The sequence below is a fragment of the Mauremys reevesii genome, linkage group 7 (genome assembly GCF_016161935.1).
Source record: "Mauremys reevesii isolate NIE-2019 linkage group 7, ASM1616193v1, whole genome shotgun sequence".
Taxonomy (NCBI): Eukaryota; Metazoa; Chordata; order Testudines; family Geoemydidae; genus Mauremys; species Mauremys reevesii.
Window position 1 is genome coordinate 24,198,487 of NC_052629.1, and position 9,666 is coordinate 24,208,152.

A 9,666-nucleotide genomic window follows, 5' to 3' on the forward strand; every position below is an offset into this window, starting at 1 on the left:
ATGGAGGGCAAGGCCCTCAAAGTATCATATGTGACAAAGTTCCTCCTCTACCTTGGTGGGTCCTGCGCTTATCGGCGGATTTGCTCACCTCAGTGATCTTTCCCTCTGGTGGAACCCACAGTCTGGGTCAACTCCTCCTGTGTCTGATCAGGAGTTGGGAGGTTTGGGGGGAACCCAGGCCCGCCCTCTACTCCAGGTTCCAGCTCAGGGCCCTGTGGATCGCAGCTGTCTATAGTGCCTCCTCTAACAGCTGCATGATAGCTACAACTCCCTGGGCTACTTCCCCATGGCCTCCTCCAAACACCTTCTTTATCCTACTCACAGGACCTTCCTCCTGGTGTCTGATAATGCTTGTACTCCTCATTCCTCCAGCAACCCTCACCCTCAGCTCCTCACACGTGCACCTCACTGACTAACTGGGAGGCTTTTAACTAGTTCCAGCCAGCCCTTGATTGGCTTCAGGTGTCCCAATCAATGTAGCTATCTCCACTGCCTTCTAGAAAGATCTTAATTGGCCCCAGGTGTCTTGATTAACCTGGAGCAACTGCCATTTGGTTACCATGGTACCAGAGATTTGTTTAGCCTTGGGCTAACATACCTGTTCCTCACTACTTTACTGTAGCCACCTGGCCTTGCCCCATCACACATATAAAAACCTATTTATAAAAATATAACAAAATGTGGGAAAATTATATTGCAGAATTGGTAGCATCCTTTGTCTGCAGATGAATGAATGGCTGGAACCTATTATTACTGATTTGTATCGTGGAGCCGCATTATACTAGGATCTGGTCCATGCCCCAATGAGCTTACAATTTGATCAGAAAGAAGATGCAACAAGTACATATGACAAATAAGAGAAGGAACGGGGTAACAGATGCCAGTGAAACAGGAAATAAGATCTCACAATTGCAAAAGTCAGCTATTACACAACTGCATGTTTTCTGATGGTTCTAAATCCTCTGAATACTTCTGAATAAGAAAATAAATAGCAATCATTGACTTTTGCACAGTCTAACTACCATTGATTCTCATTTTCTTGCTGCCACCACTTTAGAAGTGGATCTTGAGGTGGGATTAGAAGAAGGAAAGTGCAGCAGGCTTGTGGATTAATTCAATGAAGATGTTCCATGTACAGGGGGCTGTGTAGGGGAAAGCATGGAGACATTTGTAGATGCTAAGATTGATGACTAAAACAGTATGTTTGTGGGCACTCTAAAAATACCTAAGACAGATAAGTTTCATTCATCTTTATAAATTTCTCACTTTATTTATTGATTTTTCTATTCTGCACTTTCTTAAAGTGCTAAAATCATGTGTCTTTTAATAGATTTTGACTCCAGAGACAAACATGTTCTGAGCTGTCATCATCAAGATGCCTTCTGTCATTGTGCCATCCTCTTAACCCAATGTAAGGAAATTCATATTTAGTGAACAAGGAAATTACTTTGGGTATGTATCATTCAAATCCTTAAGGATTATTGGCTAATTAGGAGCACAGTAATGTAAATTTGCCTTGTGTCAGGTTTTCAGGAACAGTAAAATAACATAATTAAGCAGTGAACAAAGTAGATTACTTAAGCTACTCTTCACTGACAAATGTATATGATGTCTAAATATACTGTAGGCTTCTAACCTGGGAACTAACAAAAACTGACTGCACTTAGTGTAAAGTCTAAAACAATGTTCAAAATAATAGAAGGGAAGTTTGTAAGTATATAGACATAACAAATAAAAATAACACACACTTATTATGAAATCCTCTGTGGAAGAATTAGGGGTCACATTTTCAAAATCTTTAGGTGTGGAATTGTGTGCCTAATTTGTGGTCATAGTTATCATAACTGCACACACAAATAAGATCAGAGCACACTCAAATGGCCAGTTGAGGTCACTTCTCTGCAATTTGCATGTGCAACTCTGGCAAATCCATGCACAAATTAGGCACACAATTATGTGCCTAAACGTTTCTAAAATCTGGCTCTCAATTTATTCCTGTTAAACATAATTATGCAGACTTCATGATTTGGTTCACCCTCACTTCACCCTTTAGTTTGGGCTTGCATAAGATATCCCAGTTTCAGAGCCCAGTGAAGTGCATGCCCTCTTCGAGGCATGAAAATTATCTGCCTCATTTACACAGTCCTGAGTGAAATTAATAATGGTGACATGCTCAGAAACTACCGTGATGAGGACCAGAATAGAATAGAATAGAATAGAATAGAATAGAATGTCACCATGTGACTCTTAGATTCTTGCCTTTCATACAGCATCTTCCCCTGCAGTGCAAGATCTTGGCAGATAGGAGGAAATGACTTTCAACTATTATTGTTTAAGATCAGCTGCTATTGGATGATCAGGCAGAAGAACTAAGGAGAATGACCGTTTGTGTGATAGATTATCTTCCTTGTACCATAAATAGTTACATCACACTTTACATCTATCATCACAATTTAGTCAGCCGGTTCTTTCTACCATTAAAACATTATCATACAACCATCCTCTCTTCAGTCTTGGAGCCATATGCAATAGAATTACTGATCTGCTTAGCCATTCTTGTTAATGGTGACTAGAAACAAATACATTGATCATCAGTTCCTTACATGACTAGCATAAAATTATTATGAGAGCCTCAATAGAAACTAGCCAGCCTTTCTACATTTTCACCAGCTCCCCTTGGGTAAGTAATTATTTTTTGACAAGTGAATAAAGTATCATAAGTTTAATGTCATCATCCTCATCATCATGGTAGAGAATTGGTGACTACATTTGGTGCCTTCACTGGAAAACGTTCACAACAGTTTTTCAAAGCTGCATTAAGGAGTATATGTTTAGCACTGTGCTATGTGATCTGAGAGTTAATGAGATATAAAATGTAAAACGTAGGATATGAGATATTAATTATGATATAACCTCTATCTTTTTCCTTAAAGGTGGACAATAAACAAGCCTTCTCTTCTGGACAGCCATGAGTCCCAGCCTATATGACAACTATGAGAAGAACTGCCTCTTCTTAGCATTGTCTATTTCCATTGTTGTTGGGTGTGAATCTGCTTCCTTCTAAAGTTGATGTCAACTTTGTCCCAAACATGTTGATTAGCAACATTTATACTGTGATCTATTTTTTCTGCTCAGTACTTATGCTTTTACTTTACTTTCTGAAGTGCAGCGAAATGTTCACTATTCTTCTGATGCTACTGCAGATTGAAGACATCCCTATAAAAAATGTGAGTTGGAACACTGAGTATGAATCACTAACATCAAGACTCTGGCACATCATTTCTTGGGAAACCCATTCTAATGAATGTCAACTGCGGACATCAGTGGTTTAACCAATGAATGTGCCGGTACATGCCAAATACCTCTTGATGTTTCATACTGATGATAGCAGTTAACATTAACATGTGGTGATTCTACAACTACAGGTGTTCTATTTTCCCATACATGCATTCACACATCATCTGCCTACCTACTCCCATCCATTCATATACTTTCCAGAATATGTTACCCTTTTTGAAAATCATCCATCTAATGTATGTCCAGCTTGTGTACAAAACATTTTCAGCAAGATCATCAACCACCCACCAACCTTTTTATAAAAGGGAACTATTTCTCATTACCAAAAACCTCTATTTTCAGAGCTCCATCTTGTGGCAAGCAAACCTGTGGCCAAGAGCACACTGTATGGAAAGTTGGTAACATTACTCTATGCCTTTGTAACAGACTGCACAGAACTGAATTAAAAAATCTTTCAGAACATTAAAATCAAAGACATCCCATTGTCGACAGTCAATAAAATTCTTATCCAAAATGCAAAAGTAAGTAATGACATTATTTGATATATGTTTGCTGTTCTGATTCAAGTTCAATAGATGTTTACATGGGAAACTGCCAATTTCAAGACAGAAAGCCAAACACTTTTTTGAATCCTAAACAACCTTCCACAGCCTTAGCAACAATCAAAATTGTTAGGAGAAGTTACTATTGTCCTGGTTGCCAAGAAATATTAATTTACTTTTCTTTCTATCCTAGAGTTTGCAATTACATTCAATGTAATTCATTTACAAATGTCCTCCAATCAATAAGAAAATATGTACAATAAATGTTTCAAAGCAATAAAATCAGCTTTAAGCCCATTAACTAAAACAGGTTTTATTTGCAGCTTCTTTGTGCTAATATGTAACAGCACAAAAATAATGTTTTATCATTTTAAAACTGGAGACCCCATATATCTGTTTTCCCCTTCTATATTCAAGTTATAAGTAAATTGCCTTTCATGAGAAAGGCTTGTAAATTATTAAAGTTTATTTTTAAAGCTGGGAGAGTAGTGTGGCAAATGTGTTCAGTAAAAAGTAATTGGAATTTCTATCTAAATTATTTTTTGGGAAATTAAAAGTGTGAAATATAAAACAATTTTAATGGCAAGAAGTCTATTATATTTTGTAATAAAGGAAAACAAACATAGACATAAAATCTTTAGGACAGTAAGAAGCCTTAAAAGAAGAGGCAGAGTACACTTGGCCTCTTATGATGCTTTTTATTTAAGGTGACTTTTATACAGATAATGAGAAGAATATATAAAGCAGGTAGGGTAAAGATTTTGTTAACAAACAGTATATCATAAAATTTGCTTTTCCTCCTTCCTGATTGATAATAGAAATGATCATAAGGTAATATCTAAGAGAAACAGGGTTTTTTTATTAGACAGTGCCAAGACTATTTTTTAGAGGCTGACATTTAAATATTAATTTCAATGTTACTAAGAAATTATTTTTACACCCAAAACCTAAGCCTTTGTCCTTGGCATTGGATTCAAATCTAGAAAGATGTAGTTGTTACCCAAAAAAGAAATCATTTTTAGCCCTTCTGTGTCTTATCACAAAGAGAGTAGGCAAAATAAATCAAGGAAGAGTAAAAGTAAAATTTGCAATAACCCAATACTACTGCTTCATCCTCCCACATCTCAGCACATAAAACTTACTGTCAAAAGAACCCACATCATGAGAATTAATCAAGGAACTCTTAAAATACTCCAAGCACCTACCTTCTGATGACTAATTTGCCTTTCCTATTGCAAACTACTAATTTTTTATCTCAATCGATATGTACAAATATATCTCACCATCAATCACCAGGGGCAAGGACAAACTTCCACTATTTATGTAATACTGACTACAAGATGAAACAAAAATTGACTACAGCTAACTTGGGGCTGACTGTAACAATGGAAGGAGAGGGAGAGACTGGAACAGAGAGACAGACAGAGAGCGTGCTTCAGATCACCCATGGGAAAGCTTAAAGAAATCACTGAAGGTGCTGATGTAAGCTGAAAAGCTTCAAAGGGCAAAACACACTTTAAAGAAAGATTCAATAGGGAGCACAGAGAAAGAGAGTGACATAAAGGGGCTAGAGGGATCTGGTTGAAATGACCAAGCACAGATAGAGTCCCTGAGCAAGAAGCTCTGAGTGGTCTGGAAAAGGTGAATGATGGAAAATGTCGGGGATGTAAGAAAGATGTCCAGAATTACTCTGGGGAATTGGGAGAGAGAGGTCTGAAGAAGTACAAGTATTGCTCATGTGAAATTAGAGAGATTCCCAGAAGAACCCAGGCGGCTTTGAGAATAAGAAGAATCTATCTAGGTTTTAAGCTGGTTGCTGATATCAATGATCAGATAGGTTTGATGGAGAACTCTGCAGAGGTATTTAGTGTTGGATTAAAATCTGTGGATTACTAAACTTAATTGTGCACCTAGAACACATGATTGGCAGGTGCGCACACACACACACTAAATAAATAAATAAATAAAATACATTAGGCAACTGGGAGACATTTTCAAATCTTTGTGTGGTTATACATCCAGAAGCAGGTACATATATGATTTTCAGTCAAGAGAGCAAAGAGTTTACAAAGACTCCATGGGCTGGAAGACCAAATGCATGAAGTAATAATCAGGTCCACTGAGGCAGGTGAACACAGCCTATCTTCATACCCACACAGAACTTCACTTAGGAACACAATCTAGATGTGGTTTTGGCAGTTACAAGCCAGGAAATCCTAGAAAAGAAGTCTCTATTTAGACTTCTTTCTGCCACTGAGTCAGTCACTCCAGTCCCAAATAATAGGTAATTAAAGCAGGGAATATACTCAAACTGCAGTTGGGCAAGAGAGACAGACAGAAAGAAACTACTGACATCAGCAAGGCCCATATGATCTATAGGTCTTTCTTGACCAGTTCCAAGTGTATACATTAACAATAAGACTGGACTTACAAGGTAAGTTTTCACTAACTGGAGACAGAGATTTCCTCTTCTATCCATGGCTCATGACACCAATATTCCATTCGCAAAACTTCACAGACAAAAAATAATAAAAAGCACTCTCACCTCCATCAATCCCATCTTCCCCACTAGCAGCCAGTTTGTCCCAGAATAGTGCAGTTGCCAGGTTTACTTGGTACTGGATTTATTTACATGCCCAATAGTGATTTGCATACAGTAATGGTCATTAGCATATGTTAAAGTTACGGATGGCGGCAAGGCTGCTAGGACCTGCAAACACAGTCTGTTGCACAGTCTGATTTTTAAATCACCCAGTCATGAAGATACATTGAAGCGTGTCTGCCCCAGAGTGGTGCACCTATGTACATCCCTCAACCACTGCAGGACACCATTAGGCAGGTTAGTGAGGGCCTGTGTGCCTTAGAACTGCTGGACATAGACCCCTTGCAATAGGACATTCAGATATGATGATAAACACAAATCATGTTCCCTGGAAACCTTAACGCACCATTCGGTTTTTAAAAGAGATATGTAACATGGGAGAATGCATCAAAAGAAAAAGGCTGTTAACTCTAGTCCCCACCATCACCACAGTTCCCCATCCACAAATACCTCCTGGAACAATTGTGGTTATTACTGTGAACCCTCAGCTTCAGTCACAGAAGGGGAAAGAGGGAAGGATGGGAACCATGTTAAGCCGGAAATGACTGCCCATCACCTGAGGTGTTTGGGGAAGGACACAGAGCAGGGAACCTGCAAGCCCATTAAGATGGAAGCACTGCTGCTATTTCACTATGCAGTTTACTGTTTTTCTATCTCAGGAACTGCTGTGGAAAGCCAGGGAAGGACCATTTCAGAACACTAGTGCCAGCTTTGCCACACATTTATTCTCCTTTTTTCAGGATTCTTTGTGATTTGGTTGATGAGGCCTTTGGCAAGATGCACTAACCAGAAATTTTATTTGTGGCTACTTTTTTTAATATCTCCCAGCATACAATGCTTTGTACAAATGCTATTAAGACTTATGACTTCTCCCACTGAAGTCCATGAGAATTTCCCCATCGATGTCAGCTGAAGCAGGATTTATTCATTTATTTCTTATTTATAAAATCGTAAAAAGGTAACCTTATGTTTTGTAACATATTACATATATACACATCAGCAGATAAAATGATCCCACCACAGAAAACAACACCCCCCTCTCTTCAACCCTCAAATTGCGTCCACACTGGAACTGGGCCTTTAGTTCAGTACACAACCAATCAAGGTTGGAGTGTCAGGTACTACCACTACCCGGCACAGCCGCGGTTCGGCGCGATCGAGGATCAGGATCGATATATCTCTCTCCTCATATCGATATATATATATCTTCTATCGATCTTCTTCGTACGATTCCTAACTCCAACGCAGTGGGGGCGGGGGCGATGAGAGGACCGACATCGATCCGACACCGCCGAGGAGGGAAAGATAAGAGATAGATATTTCACTTCACTTCAGCTACATTATTAGCTGAGCTGAAGATCTCTATATATCATTTTTTTCCCCTTAGTGTAGACCAGCCCTCAGAAACATGAAGGCAATGACACTACATCCAGTAGTAAATACTACACCCAGTAGTATGTAATTGCAAGGTGGGTCCTGCAGTTGGAAATTATTCTTTAACAGATATTTTTGTTCATTACAGAGAAAATGGGTCCCCGCTCAGGGAAAATTTTAAACCAAAATATTTCAATTCTAAAAATATACCAATGTGCCCCAAGGGTGTTGTTGTTTGAGTGCCTCATGCTCCTATTCTCCTCTATACGCTAATCTCTCAGGTTGAACTACATCTCCCATGGTGCACCAAGTTCTCCCCTCCTGGTGTGGGGAAGTGCAGTAGCATGGCAATGATGCATCATGGGAGATGAAGTCCTGCTAAGAAACCCAGCCCACAGACTAGAAGTATTTGGGGATTGGGGTATTCTGTTTTTCTATTAAAAAAAATTTCATAGAAAGCAGAAACTTTTCAAAAAAATATTTGTTTTGTCAAAAAAAAATCTCACTGCAAAAAAGTTGGGATGAAAAATCTTCTACCATCTTCCCCAAAAATGACATGTATTTGTAGCTCTCAGAAGAAATTATAACGGTAAATACTGGGGGAACAGTAGGAAAAATAAATAAAGCGATTCCATATTCCAAATATTCCAAGTTACAGGCACCAAGGCTCTGATTCATCAAGATTCTTAGGCACATACAAAGCACCATGTGGTTGGTCTGATTAATTTCAAAGGGCCCACATATGTGGGATTGCTCATGTGATTACAGTTACACATCTGCTTAAGTAACTTGGTGAACTGGGGCCCAAATTTGTTAATTTCTACCAGTAAAGTAATGTAGGTCAAGGAAACTTAGACAATATATATTGTGACAATACTTTTGAGTCAGTTTTAATTTATATGAAGGAATATAGAAATACAAGCTGGGTACTCTTTTTTCCCATATTTTTTTCTTTTCCCCTTCTCCCGACATTTATGTGCATTTTGATCCATGGATTATAAATTATCACTGTTAAAAGGGGGGCAGTGTACTGTATATACATGGAACAAAAACAGAGATTTAGTTTTCCTAATACTTTTATTGCTCTGTTAACATATTTGGGTGGTTAAACCTTGGTGGTAGAATCAGAATGTTATACCAGAGCTAAGCTTTAACATGAGCAAAATTCTCTATTAAAATGTGGCTCTAGAGACTGTAAATTTGAATCCAGGAACTACTGGTCAGACTGGTTTTATAAACTAAAACAAGGAAATTACTGGGTCTTACCTTGATAGACCACACAGAAGGATAATTTAGAATAATTTCCTTATAAGCAACACCAAAAGTCAGGAGGAAGAGAAGTTTACAAGTTGTTGAAATGATTTAGATGCCAGAATGGATTACTGAAAAGTAGTATGAGATGAGATGAGTGAGGTAATGTCTTTTATAAGATATTGTCTTTCCACTACTCTGGGATGAACATGGCTACAACAACACTGCATGCGTGAAAACTACTATATTATATACCTGTTCAGATTTTCAACTGTTCTGGACATTCAGGCTAAGGGAAACAAGAAGATAAAGAGTAATACATATATTTTTAAAAATATACATACATATACATTAACAAAAAAGGCAACACAAATTATACTACCTAAAAAAAAAGGAATTCTTTTGTGGAAAGCTTTAAATAAATAAAATAGCTAATTAAAATAATAAAATAATAAATAAAAAAAAAAAAAAGATTTAAAAAAAAAAAAAAGAAGAAAAAAACTAAACTTCAGAATAGAAAAAAAGACCACAGAGACAATGGCAGAAGAGGAGAAAGAAGGGGCAGCAACAATAGGGAATAAAAGGAGATAATTGGGAACC